Source organism: Carlito syrichta, unplaced genomic scaffold, assembly GCF_000164805.1.
Source record: "Carlito syrichta isolate Samal-C Ts95f unplaced genomic scaffold, Tarsius_syrichta-2.0.1 Scaffold303163, whole genome shotgun sequence".
In the NCBI taxonomy this organism is placed as follows: Eukaryota; Metazoa; Chordata; class Mammalia; order Primates; family Tarsiidae; genus Carlito; species Carlito syrichta.
This window is the reverse complement of record NW_007247259.1, coordinates 35,155-52,399: the sequence shown is the minus strand read 5'-3', so window position 1 is coordinate 52,399 and position 17,245 is coordinate 35,155. Positions and strand designations below refer to the sequence as shown.

At 42.1% G+C, this 17,245-nt stretch overlaps 1 pseudogene; it reads right to left on the bottom strand.

The window, feature by feature from the left end:
* Positions 1–15,059: 15,059 nt before the first annotated feature.
* LOC103260288 lies at positions 15,060–15,892 on the bottom strand (annotated as a pseudogene).
* Positions 15,893–17,245: the final 1,353 nt, after the last annotated feature.

Here is a 17,245-nt window from a genome sequence, read left to right as displayed (position 1 = left end):
AAGCTAACCTGTGCAAGTAGCTGTTAGCAGACCTCTGTTTCTCCCTGGCTGCTGGCTGAGACTCCAGTTCTTTGCCTCTCACAGGGTAGTTCACACTATGGCAGGGGCTTCTCTCAGGAATCAAACAAGAGGGAGAATAATAGTGTGTGAGCAAGGAAGTCACAGACCTTTAGAAACCTAATCCTGGAAACAGTATCCCATCACTTTTGCTGCTTTGGTCTATTGTTTAAAAGTGAATTGACTGGAGAGGAAGGGATTGCCCAAGGGCATGAAGAGGTGGAGGTGGGATTTCCAGGACCCATTTTAGCAGCTGCCTGCTACAGACAACCAAACTGATGACTAGTTGTGGTATTTAGATCTAAGTCCAAATGACTGTTGGTTGCCTTCAAAAAACCAAATTCACTCTGAAAGGGTAAAGAACTACCACCACTGAGGATATTCAAAAAACAAAACCGTTGAGAATTCTTAAAGTATTCAAGGTTCTTACCTTTAATACTAGTTGGAGAAACCCTGCCAAGGGAGAGGAGACAGCACCTGTGTGGGTATATAAAATCTGATGACTGTGAACCTCATTGATTCCATTTGTGCTGTGTTTTTGCTTTCAAGATGAGAAGGCTCTTTGCATGTTGAGGACTAGCAAAAATAAACTTATTCTGCTTTCCAAGTAAACATAAATTCCTGGTATAAGTCTGGCTCCCAGTAAACTGTGGAGGCTGGGAAATGGCCAGGAAAGAGAGTGACTTGCTATAGTCACTTGATTTTGTCGTTTGAACCCCCAGACAGGCTGCCGAGATCTGGGTACCTGAGCATCCAGCTCCTCCTGGCAGCCGAGTCTCAAACTACTACAGGTGGACACCAGCGTGGTGTCATTGTGTTCAGCGTGGCCAGCATGGTAAGAGGGAGGACCAGGACCAAGATGGATCGAACCAGGCTCATGTTCTATCTAAGTACCAGGTTACCAGGGTGCCTTGCCCACTCTGCTCTCCATAAAGATTTCATTGCTTCAAAAATTTAATTCTCATGAATTGGAAGAAGGGAAGTTCTTATTTAGAAACTTGGAGACACTGTGAACCAGGAAAAAAACTTGTATCTTGAATGCTGGGTTCTCCAAGTCTTGCTGGCTTGGAGCCAAGCTTCAGGTTGTTTGTTAGAGCTATGCAGGGAATGCAAAGTGGAGAATCGAGTTCTCTTAAGGGGAGTCAGGATCAGGGTTGATTTTCTTCACTCACATACTTTGAGTCCATTGCATAAACTCACCCCCTCTGCCCCAAAAGGGGCTCCAGACTTTGCCCTAGGTGGAATTGCTTATTTCATCCAAGAGTTCTAGTCATTAAGCCAAAGCTTTGTTCTAAACACAAGTTGTTACCTATTGGGTCTTCTTATCTCTGTATCCAAAGATAAGTTACACATTAGCAAGATTATTAAGAGGTGGGGTAGGGTAAGAAAGCAGAAAGTTTAACTCATTAGTGACTAGAGCAGGCCTCAGGAGGTCACTCAAAGTCACGACAGAAACACACTGGAGGCAGCCTTGGTTGTCTTGCTGGCATTCGAGGAGAAAAAGTGTGCCCAAGGGGCATGAGAAGAAAGGCTGGGGCAACTAAGCTTCTTCTGAACATTTCTGTTAGTCACTAGGAAGCTGTATCTGAGGGACTCCTCTGATTTTCACTCACAGACGAGGGCTGACAAGCCAGGATAGAGGGAATTATCTGGTTGGTGGGAGTGGATGGACCAAGCATGGGGGCTTAAGGAATTTTTTTGTTTGTTGGTTTTATAGTATGCTTTCATAAACACTGTATACGTAGAACTTGTATTTTAGGTAGTGAAGTGTGTGCACGCACACGGGCATGTGAATGTGTGGTTGTGTGTGTGCACATGTGTGCCTTGTGGACACTGGAGGTCTGTCTGGTGTTCATTTCTGTTTGTTAAGCTCATTATAGAAGTCCATGCTGAAAGTCTATTAGCTGATTCGTTCCCTTCTCGTAACGTGAGTCTGTAGACATGACTGTAGTCTATGTACTGCTTTCCCCCTAAGCTGGAAGACAGTGCAGAACAGAATGTCAGAATTACCCAAATCTGCTGCTGATTCCGACCATAGCTCCTCCTCATGCACTCAGCCGTGTTTTCAGCAAGCAGGCGATTGCTCTCTAGCCTATCCTTCATTCTTATGAGCGGGGTGCCAGAGACAGTTAGTCTGAAGAACACAAGATCTCAGGAAGAAGAACTACTTGGAATTCACTACTCATATGTTAGAAAAAGAAAAAGGAGGAAAAATATGGAAGCCTGGGCTTCCAGGCTGACAGGATCTATAAAAAGAGACTTTTTTCCTTTTCCTTAGTTATTATTATTGCATTTTAAATTCACATTATTATAGTGTTGCAGTACACGATCACTGAATAGATCATTTCTAGGAAGACAGAAGCAAATTCCAATAACAGAACAGAAGAAGATATGCTATTTTCAATCAGTATCTGTTTTCCTCCCAAATATGCTACAGTTATGAATGGGAGCTAAGGAGAGGGGAAGGAGAAAAACAACCACATCCTGAAAGGAACAGTAAGAGGTAGGGAGGGACATGGAGTGTAGGTCATGTCATGTGACCATACTTACACCTTGACAAACACACCTTTCATCATTTCAGATAAACATGTTTATAATGTGTTTACATTAAAAAGGTGTTCAGTAATATAAGTTAATTACTGTCAGAGTTCTTATTACATTTTGGGCTCACTTTCTGGTCTATTTTGCAAAATGTATTCCTGGTATAAATTGACACGCTGCGAGTGGCTCATGTGAGCTGTTGTGATGGGCCACCATGACATCTGGTTGTCAGTAAAGACATGAGCAACTTTTGGTTCAGACGCTGGCTAAGCACACTCTCTTTTCCCAGCTAGTGTGACTTGGCTCAGAGGCCTGAATGTCCTTCCCTGGAACTGGCCAAAGATTGCTGGAAGCTGAGAGTCCCATTTGGAATTGATAACTTATGTTCTGGGCAAAAGTAGTAACATCAAGCCCTCCAAAGAGTCTGAAAGCAAAACTCATTTTTTCCTCCATTAATAAAAGAGAATTAACTCCACATTTCTAGAACTTAATTCCAACATTCAATGAAGTATTAAAATTTGGCATCAACAAATTTGCAAATATTTATTGAGTGCTTTCCAAGTACTGGCGGTGTTATAGGTGCTGTGGGGAACAGAGAAATAAGAAGACATGATTTCAGCCCTCAAAAATCATATACTCTGGTTGAAGGCTAAGGTATACTCTGTATGGGGGTATCCCAAACTGAGGTGAGAGGATGCATTTAGGGATTTCATGGCTCTCCTGAAATTATAAGCAAAATTTTTGTTTCTGTTTCTTTTTCCATAGCAAATCTTTTAAAATCAGATATTTAATGGAATTCATTTTCAAATAAAATGTCAAACAACCTGGGAGCTATTTATTATTTATTAATAGTAAAAATAAGAACTAACATTTATGTTTGCACCAGCTTTCATGCTAGGCACTTTATATTTGACTCATTAAAGGGTCACAATAACCTTGTGGGGTATTATTGTTTTCCCATTTTACACAAATGAAAACTGAGAAGAAATTAAGCCCAAGGGCATGTCATTAATAAGTAGCAGCTTAGGATTTGAATTCACATCTAACTGAGAGCAAGGTCTGTGTCCCACTAAATCATTAAGAGAGTCATTAAAATATATGAGAGTTGAAAAGCAATAAGGGACAAAAGTAGAAGCAATATCAGAAGGAAGAAAATTTAGACAATGAGTCGTGGCCAAGATGGCTATGTATGGGAGACTAATATGGCAAGGAATATCTTCATGGAGGAGGTGAGAGTTGAAGAGCGTTTTCCAATTTAGTGTTCAGGACACGAGGTTTCAAATTTAGCAGGGCTTCTCTGCAGTCCCAGCTGGTGCTGGCTGGAATGCCTAGCCTTAACATTTTAAGCCTTTAAATGCTTTTCCATATCCACCTTGACAAATAACAGTGCACTCCTACAAGGACAAGCAAACAGTCAGGCTAGGGAGGAACATACACAGGTGAATAAGATGAGACCCTGCTCACAAATCCTGGAGCAACGTGGGCAGATAATTCTAATGAGCAGTGGCCAAATTCAGAAACATAATAGAAGACAGTGGACGGCAGTCTGTGACTGGGAGGAACAGACTTCTTGGAACAAGTGATTGAGTTGGGCATGGAAGAGCGATCATGACTCTGCCAGGGTGCTGGTGGAAGGGGATTTCGGGGCTGAGATCTGAAGACACTGCCTCTTAACCCATTGGCCTGGTTCCACAATTTGCTGGGATTTTTGGTTAAGTCCTGTCCGTAGGTCGCACTTCTCTGTCACTACTGTCAAGGGGCACCACTGGATCTAATCCCTCTGCTGGCATTGCCTTCGGCAGGTCCAGTGAACCTTTAGAGTGCAAAGCTGAGGCCACAGGCATAGCTCGGCACTTCCAAGGGTGTGCTGTGGTGCCCTAGTATGCAATGTTCACTGAGTTTCAGCTGAGAATCTTGTTTCAGCACACTTTCCTTCCTAACGACCAAAAATGGCCTAAATGGGCCTTTGCCTCTCCAGGTGACCTCACCTGAAGAGGGTCTCTGTCTTTCCGAATGGCTGTGCCCAGTTCAGAACCACAGATATAGTGTTGCTACCTTTCTTTGTTTCTGGAGCCTCTAAGCTGTTTTCAGAGAGGAAATCTCTGAGTCTCCCTACACATTACCATCCTTCCAACTGTGCTAACACTTGGTTAGACATTCCAGAACTTACCCTCCACCCCCCCTTTTTTCCCACAAGTGTGGCTCAGCAAATGACAGTAAACAGATGTAAATCACCGAGAATTTCAACCTTGCCAGGAAAATCCTCACTCTACACACTAAGTACACCTGATTAACCTTAGCTAAGGTTCCTTAACTAAGTTAACTTAGTTAAGGCTCCTTTAAGGTATTTGTTTTGCTAACTGTTATTAGGACTCATCTGAATCCAACTGTTTCTAATAAAAAAAAGCTTGGGGTTACATAAAAGGGGTTATATTGAATAAGCCTACGTGAGAGACTTTATAGTATTTACCTCTAGCAGAAGGCCACATACAGCAACTGGCATTTTCTCCAAATTGTCAGGACTATTTGGGGATACTATTCACCTCTCTAATCTTTACTTTTCTTATTTGTAAGGTTCCCTTCAGAAGTAATTATCTATGGAATTAGAGATATCATTTTCATTTGTTCATGCAGTATGTATGTAGGTGATAAAAGCATGCATCAGTCTAAGTTACTAACCTCTTCTCTTGTTGACCGCACTGCTCCTTCTAGGAAAACAAGCTCTCTCTCTCTCTCTCTCTCTCTCTCTCTCTCTCTCTCTCTCTCTCTTTCTCTCTCTCTCTCACACACACACACACACACACACACACACACACACACACACACACAAAATTTGAGGCTCATATGAGTAGGATAGGTCCGGTGTCTGGGTCATGTATTATTAGGATGAAAATTTAACTGATCTTCCCCCCTCAGCCCCAATAATAAATGCTTCTCGTTAGCACCTTCTGCTTTCTTCTCACATTTAACTTCTGAGTCATTTGCTGTCTCAGCCAGAGCTGCAGCTATCTGTGTCTGGTAGAAAGACATCTACTAGATGATTGTCACTTTGACTATATTACCAACTTAGGCATAGGTGGCTGTGCAGAGGGCAAGCAGCCATGAAGAACACTTTATTTTTCTCCTGCCAGGGCTGAACAGGGCAAGATAGACTTCTAGATAAATCAAACTTCCCCTGCAGACTGGCAGTGGAGTTGGAGACCCTTCCCAGGTAATAGTGGGAATAATGAATATTAGAATGGATACTCAAGCTCAGTGAGGGGAGACTCAGAAATCTGCATTTTTAACAAGCACCCATTTGATTCTTTTGGAAACTTTCCTTCTAAGCCCTCACCACTAGTTAACTTTATATTATGTAGTCATCTGATTCTTGTCATCTCCCCACACCCCATATTGAATGACTATAGGAAATTTGTCTTTTGGTGTTCTGCTATATAAAACCCCAGAATCTGGCACAGAATAGGTGTTCAATAATAATGTATTTAATGAACTAACATCTGAAACACATCTCTTGAGCACTGGAAAATACTGATGGCTTGTGAATTTCTTATAATAAAATTTCCTGCTGATATGTTGTGGCAACATTCTTGTGAGTGTGTTTGAGTTTGTGGAGCTGGATAGTAGAAAAGATTGCTATCAGTCACTGCCCTGCTTCAGGATTCCGGATGTGGGTTTGAGTCAAATGCATGTAATACCTCTGGATTTTAAACCAGACCATTTATACTGTGGGCCTATATGTTTTCCAAAAATATTATATTTCTCTTAAAACCAGACTTCCATACTGAACCAATTGAACAGACAGTTTAGAATAAAATAATTTGCTATCAGGTTTGACTGTAAATCTACCTCCGTATAAAGAAAGTTGTTGGCTAGACATTGTAGTTTCATAGCAGGGAAACATAAACATACTGTAAATACATTCTTTTTACTGGTCTGTCAGGCTGGGCAAAGCTTGGCTGTTCTCATAATCGTTGTGTAGTTTATCAAAGTCTCAAATGAAAAATATATTCTTGAGCTTTATAAGATCCCAACAAAGAAAAATAAAGAGTGCTCTTGCCTGCACACCAAGCACAAGTATTATGGTGGCCTGCCAAGCTCAAAGTAGAACAAGAATGTGGCTGTCACAGCCAAGTTTAGCTATCATAAATTTAAATACACATTCCTTCTACTTGAGACTGGTTCACTTCCGTCACTTAAAGGAAGAGCTGACTCTTCCACTGCAGACTTGCACCAACCTTGGAAAAAGCTATAAAGTAAATTAAAGTACCCGCAAGATATTTACTAGTCTACAAAATGTGCACCACCTCTAAGATGTTTCCAATACGCTTCCTCATGAGGCTAAACAGATGAAATTATGTAACTACAGACAAACTCCTTCTCCAGTCTTACCTGTAAATAGTCACTCACAACCAAAGGGATCAGAAAAAGAAATGCTTCAGAGAAAATAAAACCAAACTACCTGCTGCTTCAATGAGAAACATCTGAATGAAGAATAAAGAGCAGCTGGACTCGGTGGCTCAGCTTGTAATCCCGCGCCTTTGGGAGGTTGAGGCTGAGGTGTGCGGATTGCCTGAGCCCACGGGTTCGAGACCCGCCTGGGCAGCGAGACCTCATCTCTACAATAAAAAAAAAAAAAAAAAAATCAACCGGGCGTGGTAGTGCGTGCCTGTAATTCTGGCTATTTGGAAGGCTGAGGCAGAAGGATTGCTGGAGCCCGGCAGGTCGAGGCTGCGGTGGCCGGGAGCGGCCACTGCACTCCAGTCTGGGCGACAGAGTGAGACTCCAACTCAAAATAAATAAATAAATAAATAAAGAGCAAGGAGAAGCATGGGGAAAGAAAATACAATCTTCAATATATTGTGTCAGAACAACCACCCTGATAGTAGTGTTTTGGGATATTAGCTGTATGGTTATATCTACTGAAGTATTCTTTGGATAGAGGTCATATGGTGAGGCTACCCTGTGTTTCGCAAAAAAGATTGGTCTGAGAGATAAGAACATGTGTATCATCAAATATAATGCTTCTCCCAGTTATGTGGAGGGAAGACATTTACATTTGGGAACTAGAACTGAACTTGGGTGTTAAAGTGGTTGCTCAGTAAGAATTCACTTAAGCCTCGATAGGGACAAAGACAAAACCACTTGGACACCAGCTCTCACATAGCAAAAAGAAAAATGGGATTTGTCAAGCCACATCAAGCCAAAAACTAGGATGCAAGAAGACTTGGAAAGTTATATAAGCATCTTGAATCAATATTGCCTGTAGGAAATTTGTCTCCGGTAGCTCCTTGTTACCTGGTTGGATGAACAGTTTCTTACGTCTCTGATTTTTCCTTTTTTCTCCCTGTAACCTTACTACGAAAACAAAGGAGAAGGAAGAAGGGAATGAACATTTATTGAGTGTCTACTATGTGTCTAGAACGATACGAATGTACTCATAAAGTTTCCAGATTCTCTTGCCTTTGGGGTTTCTCTTAAATGGTCCACAGATGCAGCCAGAAACTCTGAACCACAAGGTCTTTCTCAGCTGCTCCTTTCTTAGTATCTCTGACACTCCCCAGAAAACCACCTCGGTCCTCTAATCTGACTTCCATTTTCTCTCACTCCAGATAGCTCCTCTAGGCATTTCTCTTCACACCTCTTGCCTTCTCTTAGGCTTCTCCCCAGCCTGAGGCACTCCAAGTATGAACAGAAACCCTTTGCTTTCTCCCAGAAAGCATGACTACCATCTATTTTTAGAGTATGACAAAACTTTACAAATGGCTTGAGAATCACACGAGCCAGTTACAATGCCAAGATGGAAAATTCAGACTATATATCAGATATCTCTGCTCCTGGAACCCACAAACCCAGATTCTTCACACAGGATCAGCCTGGCTACTTCCTTCTGAGTTGCAGCCTACTACCCTGTCAGGGGTCAGCCCCACCCCCTCAACTCTGCACTACTGTCTCAATTGTAAGATGCGATTGGGCCTTTCCCTCTGGATCGCTAAATCCCCCTTGAGATGCTCTTCTCAGACAGAAAAGCCAGCTTCTTCCAAAGGTATATTCTTGAGCAACAGGTACAAATTGCAGATGGCTTTCAGCTGGTAGTTTTACATATGTATTTAAAACACACACATATATATATATATCTTTCCCCAGATTTGTGTGTGGAGACATGATCCCCAATGTGACAGTGTTGGAAGGTTGGACCTAATGGGAAGTATTTCAGTCCTCTAGGCTCTACCCTCATCCAAGGATTAGTGACCCTTTTAAAGGGGCCTGTGGAATGAGTGGCTCTCTTCTGCTCTTCTGCCATGGGACGACCTGAATGATGGCCCTCACCAGATGCTGGTGCTTTGATCTTGGACTTCTCAGCCTTCAGAACCGTGAGAAATAAACTTCTGTTCTTTATAAATTACTCAGTCTCTGGTATTTTGTTATAGCAGCAAATATCATATAAAATATATACGGCCTATATATGCTACCAATTGGATTGTTTATTACCTTCTCCAAGCTTGAATGTAAGCTCCATAAGGGTGTGAGTGTGTTTGTATGACTGTCATATCTAACATGGTGTCTGACACATAATAGGCAATCAGTGAGTTAAGTGAATAAATCTTATTTAACTCTCAATATAAGGCTATGAAATAAATATTTGAAACCTTATTTTCCAGAAGGGAAAAAAGAGATTAAAAGAGTATAAATGATTTTTCCGGCCTCCCACAGATAGGAAATGCTAGAATAGTTTTGATGCTCTTCAGAGCCAATGCTGTTTCTGATTCATTTACTTATTGTTCTCCATAGTGTTTGCCACCTCAGCTTTATTAAGGGTTTTGCCTGAGCTTAATCAGTCTTTGAAATGGGACTATTTCTCAGGGCAACGATAGTGGGGGTGGTGATAGAACCACAAGGGAAAGGAGGAATGCATGGAGCCAGGACCATATAATCTAAGGGTCGTGTCCTTCTTGGAATTTCTCCTTACTAAGTTTGATCCTTACCTTTGACAAAAACAAAACAAAACAAAGCAAATTTTGTTCCTGTAACCTTTGCAGGGCTTTTCAGTGTGAGTTTGTTCCAGAGTTGAGAGTTCTTTGTTCTCTATCCTTGGTCCAAAGCCCAGTCTTGAGGAGTCGGTTGCATTTTGATGCCATGGAACAGAGCAAACTTGGATGATTGACATTCGAACAAGTCCATGATTTTAAAGCCCCTGGACACACTGTATTGGGTCTGTACACTCATAGGCCACCATAAGTTAAAAAGAGAAGCCAAAGAAAAAACAAGAAAAAAAAAATGCTTAACAAGATCACTTCAGTCCCCAAATCATTCCATGGGTTTTACTAGCTTTGTTCCCTAGTGTGGTGTCTAACACACAGTATGTAGATATGTAATAAATATCTCATGGTTGACTCACTGAATGGACTCCTTTCACACTGTGTAGACTTCTTGTTTTTAAGTTTGGAGCCACCCATGTTACTTTTGTTTTTGAGAATTTTCGTGTCTTTCTGAAGGAGTGTAGAACTGGTAGCTTTACGGTTTCACATCTAACGATGCCAAGTCTCCTGACTTTATATGCTAGAAGTTCAGAGAAGTTGCAGAAAACAGCTGGACAACCATGAGAGAGGCAGTTCAGTTAAAAGTTCCCATGGTACCATGTTTATGCTACCCTATTCCTTTTTGGTACTATGTTTCTGTTACCCTTTAGGAAACATTTCATTTATCTGCTCCAGACAAGTGATCTGCACAGGAGTGACAATTTTTTTTTTTTTTGAGTTGGAGTCTCATTCAGTCGCCCAGACTGGAGTGCAGTTGCCGCTCCTGGCCACTGCAGCCTCGAGCTGCTGGGCTCCGGCGATCCTTCCGCCTCAGCCTTCCAAGTAGCTGGAACTACAGGCACGTGCTACCACGCCCGGCTAATTTTTTGATTTTATTGTAGAGATGAGGTCTCGCTGCCCAGGCGGGTCTCGAACCTGTGGTCTCAGGCAATCCACTCACCTTAGCCTCCCAAAGGTGCGGGATTATAGGCTGAGCCACCAAGCCCAGCAGGAGTGACAATTTTATTAGGTGCCTTTCAGGTGGGTTGAGAATTGCCCTGAGTCAGGCTAACCATGCTTACTTTTTAATATGAAACCTGTCAGGAATATTTTATTTCTGATTGTGTAGTTATTCGGGACTTGGAGGGAACACAGTACTGGTGATGCATAGTTTCCTGTCACTTAGAGAAACTGTTTTATAAAAGTGCTATTGCATTTTTTCATAATAGACAAAAAGTAGAAACAACTCACCGGATGAATAGATCAAAAGTGGTACATGCATACAATGGAATATTATTTGGCCACGAAAAGGATTGAATTACTGACACGTGCTGAAATATGGGTGAACTTTAAAAATGTTATGCTAAATGCAATGAGCTAGTCACAAAAGATCAGGTATTGTATGATTCCGCTTTTATGAAATAGCCAGAAAATGTACATCTATTGAGACAGAACATGGATTAGTGGTTGCCAAATACTGGGAGCAATCGGAAGGTTTTAGGGGTGGGAAGGTTGATGGCTAAGTGGTGCAAGTTGTCTTTCTGGAGTGATGAAAATATTCTAAAATTGGTTATTGTGAGGGATTCACAACTGTAAATAGACCAATTGTATACTTTGAGTGGGCCAATGGTATGGCCTGTGATATTTCTACAAAACTGTTGAAAAAAGAGAGAATTAGAGTGCTGATAACAGAAACAGAAGCAGAGGTTAGTGTTTGTCACTGGTTCTAAACTTTTGTTATGCAAATTATACCCTTGATCGTTTTATTTTTATTTTATTTTAAAGATGTGAGGTACAATTCAGGATTGGGTATACAAGCGGACCTTGTGTAGGTAGAGTTTGGGCCTCCCTTTGGTCCCCACTTTGCCTGGTTTGAGATCAGGTACCTTTATTAACGTTATGTGTCTCCCCCACCCCACCTCCGGCAGTATCCCACTACTGCCAGTCCCTTTCTTATAGTATTGTGGCAAATGTTTGGGGGTGGCTTAATGAGTGAGAACATGTGGTACTCTACTCTTGATCTTTCCAAAGTTTGGTTTGATCAGCCAATAGAATCCCAATGCCTTCCTCTCCTCTCCCTCCTTTTCTTTTCCTCTTTCTTTCTTTCCTGGAGCTAATTCCAGACCCTTGGCTTTCTGTCCCTTCCATAACAGCTCTCCTATTACAAGGAGATGATATTTCCAGAGAGATGGGTACCATCCCCTCAAAAGACTCTGGTCTTCATGCTGCGTGGAATACTCTCACAGACCCTTACACATATGGATGCGCAAAAGATCTTTAAATCTAAACCTAAAATGAGGGCATTTTCCCATGGGACATGGAATCCAAAGCTTTTCTCTCTTCGGCTTAAGTTGGTTTTCTTCAATGGCATTATTACCCTATCTGAGAGATTTTTTTCAGCATTCATAATTTCCCCTGAAAAATGTTTAAACTTTCACCTGCTGCTTTGAACTTAACTGAACCATCTTTATGAACCTGTAGATCTATTTCTGGGGGTTCCCACAAGCCTTTAGGTGTGGGGTTGAGCGTTGAAAAATCAAATAGTTTTTCAAACCCAAGCAAATGAAAACACTGCAGATTACAGTGAACAAACAGCATGTACAAAAACCGGTGACTGTGGCTCTGTCAGTTCAACACAGGCTGAGCTTCTGGCACATGAACACACATACATGCTCACCTGGTTTTTCTGTGTACAAGGTAGTTTGTGTTGCCAGATATTCCCTAACTATATCTGGCCTACTGGGAGATAAAGAAAAAAAAAGCTAGTGAACATTCTTTTTACACTTATTTAAATATGTGAAAAATGCAATTACATAATGTAGCACAGTGATTGTTTTAACTCCTTATGGAACACTTACTTCTGGCAGTGGTTCTCAAAATTTAGCATGTATTGTTATCACCTCAAGAGCTTCTTAAAGTGCAGGTTACAGGGTCCCAATCCCAGTTTCTGGCTCCATAATTCTAGGTAGGCCTGAGAATGTGCATTTCTAACGAGCTCCCAGGAGGTACACTACTGGGAAAACCTCATTTTGAGAGCCACTGATCTATGGTATATAGTTGGGTGCATGATTTTTTTTTTAACTGGTACTTAATGTGGGGACTAATATTTCTTAGGGTTTAGAATTGTAATTTGATCCAGTGACTTGGAGGTGAAAATTTCTATCTCATTTTTCATCCCTGAAGCTTCAGTTTTAAATGAAATGGTCATTATTTTAGTTTCTAAATGTTCCGTTGCAAGCATCAGTTTTTGTCCAGTTCTCTGGTTGTGCTTTCCACATCACCTCATTCCCAGCATCATTATAAATCCTTGTGGGACAGTTGAAAATATAAATTCCCAACCGAGCAGGCTCCGGCAGAGACAGCAAGAGAGAGGAGGAGGGAGGGTGGCTGTGTTCTCAACTGTCAACTGCACAGCTCTCTAAAAATAAGTCCCTCCGTCAAGAAGACTGACTCGGAGATGCAAACTGGGGATGATTAAGAACAAGCTGCAGAATTGCATCTGAGGTATAAGTCTTCATGTGACATTTTCTTTTTCTCCTCCACCGAGAGAAGAGAAATGTGCTGAAATACCAAAATACCTAACTTTGTGTGACTTCAAGTAACATTATGAGAAAGGGTAAGTCAGCACGGAGGACACGAGGAATCCCAGTGCTCAACTTTAAAATATTTTTCTAAGTTTATTAAGCCCTCCATGAGAGCAGTATTCTCTGCGGGTGTGCATGTAGGGACCATATATGCATTACCTTCTTACAGACATGAGTCCGTGTCTTTGATCAGACCTCTGGGTCTTTCAACATTTTTAACATACTATGTACAGAGCTCATATTATATTATGTAATATTACATGTAATCTGTACAGAGTTCACGTTACAGACGTACACCTCATAAGTGTGCAGCTTGAATTTTCACAGACTGAACACACCTCTGCAATCAGAAGCCAGATAAAGGGACAAGTCATGACCATCCCCTTCGACACCTCCCCATTCACTTTCTCAAGCTACTCTCCCCCTCTAGGGTAACCTATCCAGTCTTCTGATGGCATATCGATTTTTAAAATTTGTTTTTAATTAACAAATAGTTATTGTGCAAACTTATGAGTTACCATGTATGTTTTGATCTATGTATATATTGTCAAACGATTCAGTTAAGCTAATTAACATATCTATCACCTCACCAACTTATTTTTTTTGTGGTGAGAACATTAAAAACCGTTTCTTTTTGCCATTTTGACATATACAATACATTATTATTAACTGTGGTCACCATGCAGTGCAATGGATCACTAAAATTTACTCCTCCAGTGATTGAAACTTTGTTCCTTTTGGTCAGCACCTTTCTTTTTGCCATACCTTTCCCTCTCCATCAGCCTCTGGTAACCACTTTTCTATTCTGTGTCTTTTTTAGACTTTTTAGATTCACATATAAGTGAGAGCATACAATATTTGTCTTTTTGTGCCTGGCTTACTTCACTTAGCATAATGTCTTACATTTCCATCCATGTTATCTTAAATGACAGAATTTCCTTCTTTTTAAAGGCTGTATAGTATTTCTTTGTGTATACGTACTGCATTTTCTTTATTCATTCATTTGTTAGTGGACACTTAGGTCGCTTCTATTCTGGCAACTGTGAGTAGTGCTGAAATGATCACAGGAGTGCTGATAACACTTTGACATACCGACTTCAATTCTTTTGGATACATATCCAGAAGCGAGATTGCTGGGTCATATGGTAATTCTGTTTTTAGTTATTTGAGGAGCCTCCATGCCATTTTCCAAAATGGTTGTGCTAATTTACATTCCCCCAACAGTGTGCAAGAGTTTCCCTTTCACCACAATCTTGCCAATACTTGTACTTTTTTTTTTTTGGATAATAGCCATTCTAACAGATGTGAGGTACTATCTCATTACCATGGTTTAAGTTTGCATTTCCCTAAAGATTAGAGATGTCGAGCAGTTTTTCACATATCTGTTGACTGTATCTCTTCTTCTGAGAAATGTCTGTTCAGATTCTTTTGACAGCATATAGGTTTTGACTTTTTTTTCCCTTCATATAAATGAATTCACAGTAGGTACTCTTTCACATCTGTCTTCTTTCAAGCTCCTGAGAACAGTCAATTAAACATTAATGCATTTAAATTTAATTTTGTGGTTAAAAAAGTGATACACATGACAAAATTAAAAAGAAAAAGATTCAAGCCATGCCAAGGATATAAAATAAAAATAAATAGGTATTTGTGCAGTTTAGTGGTAGATAATTTTTTCTCATGGGTGTATAGTATTCCATTGTGTACACAGACCATAATATAGTCATCCATTCTATTATTGATGGACATTTGTGTACTTTCTTTCTTTTCTTTTTTTTTTAGCAAGGAAAAGCCCGTTTTATTTGCAGGACTGATCTTTGTAACCACCAAGGCCACTATGTACAGACAAGGACGGGGAGCCTTATTTCGTAGTGTCCTCCTCCTTGGCGTACTTGCGTGCTTCCTTGGTCTTAGACCTGTGGGCCTCAGCCTGAGATTTTTTTTTTTTTGAGTTGGAGTCTCACTCCATCGCCCAGACTGGAGTGCAGTGGCCACTCCCGGTCACTGCAGCCTCGACCTGCTGGGCTCCGGCGATCCTTCCGCCTCAGCCTTCCAAGGAGCCAGAACTACAGGCGTGCGCCACCACGCCCGGCTAATTTTTTGATTTATTGTAGAGAGGCGGTCTCGCCAAGTTGCCAGGCGGGTCTCGAACCCGCGGGCTCGGGCCATCCACTCACCTCAGCCTCCCAAAGGCGCGGGATCACAGTCTGAGCCCCCGAGCCCGGCCAGTCTGAGATTCTTGCGGGTCTTGTCCGCCTGCAGCTTGTGGATGTGTTCCACGAGGATCCGCTTGTTCTTGAACACGTTGCCTTTCACCTGCAGGTAGAGACGGTGATCCATGTGGTGCTCGCTCTTCTTCGATTCACGGCCTCTCCGGAGCAGCCGCTCAAGAGCCTCATCCTCTCATCCAGGCCACCTCCTCGGGCATCCGCGCCTTGGCTGTCCCCTGTCGCTTACCTGTGCCCACGTGCCTGCACCTCCCGGCGCGCCAAGGTGTGCTTCTGGCGTCGGCCTGGGCGTGGGCAGTCACTGGCTGGGGGTGATCAGCCCATCTTTGATCAGTTTCTGGATCTGCTGACGGGAGTTGGCACTGGCGATTTCCTGGGTCTCACTGGGGTCCAGCCAGACCTTCTTTTTGCCACAGCGTAGGGCGCTGGAGGCAAGCCTCTTCTGGAGCTTGGGCATACTCTTGGCTGCAGCCGTCGCAGTGAAAGGCCATCTGTGTACTTCCAATTTGGGTTATTTGCAGTAGTTTGAATATGGCTTGTCCCCGCCAAAACTCATGTTGAGGCTTGGTCCCCAGGGCGGTGGTGTTCTGAGGTGGTGCCTTTAAGAGGTGATTAGGATGTTAAGATGAAATATCTTCTCAGGAGAGATCCCGTGAGTTCTTCAGAGGCAGCAGCTACTCCTAGTTTTTTGCATCTACTTCTAGAAGTGTTTTCTGCCCATGTGAGCATAGGTATATTTGTATGAACTTAGCTAGTTTTCTATTTATGGACATTTAATTTGCTTGTAGCCTTTTTCTATTATAGACTATGTAGTGAACTTTTGTATAATGTTAAGCGATTTGCTTCTACAGGGTGAACTCTTAAAGATAAAACTGCTGGCTCGTAGTATATGTGAATTTTAAATTTTTTTCTTTTTTTTTTTTGAGTTGGAGTCTCAGTTTATCGCCCAGACTGGAGTGCAGTGGCCGCTCCCGGCCACCGCAGCCTCGACCTGCTGGACTCTGGCGATCCTTCCGCCTCAGCTTTCCAAGTAGCCGGAATTACAGGCATGCACTGCCACACCCAGCTGATTTTTTGATTTATTGTAGAGATGAGGTCTCGCTGCCCAGGCGGGTCTTGAACCCGTGGGCTTGGGCAATCCGCTCACCTCAGCCTCCCAAAGGCGCGGGATGACAGGCTGAGCCACCGAGCCCAGCTTGAATTTTAAATTTTAATAAAAAGTACCAGTTGTCTGTCTTGATTTACAGTCCCACCACCTGTGTCCCCTATTACTTTTCATGTCAATGGAAATTGGTCGTTGGTTTCAGGGCTGCTGGTTGGCACGTGGAGGATGCTGCCTAGAGGAGCCATTAGAGGAAGGGAAGCAATGATGCGGTTGCCTGGGCGGGAGATAATAACTCCGTGGACCAGTGTGGATGCAGAGAGAATATAAAGAAAGAAACATATCTGAAACGAATGAGGCTGTAAGATTAGGACTAGATGTTTAATTTACAAGGCCCAGTACAGAATGAAAATACGAGTCTATTGTTAAAAATGTCAGTAAGAATGCCACAGAGGTGACAGCAAGGCATTGATCCAATTCAAGGCTCTTCTTAGCATGGGGTCCCCTACAACAGGCGTGCTGTTAATCTTAGCATGGAGTCCCAAAAAACTGCCCAGGACGCATGCCCGTGAAGCTGGTCCTGTAGCAGACTGGGTAACAGATTTATTGAGAGGCACAAAGAAGAATTAGCATCCCAGGAATTTAAGGACATAAAGTGAACCAAATGTATCATATCACTATCTTCATCATCACTAGTGGTATTATCGATACCATAAT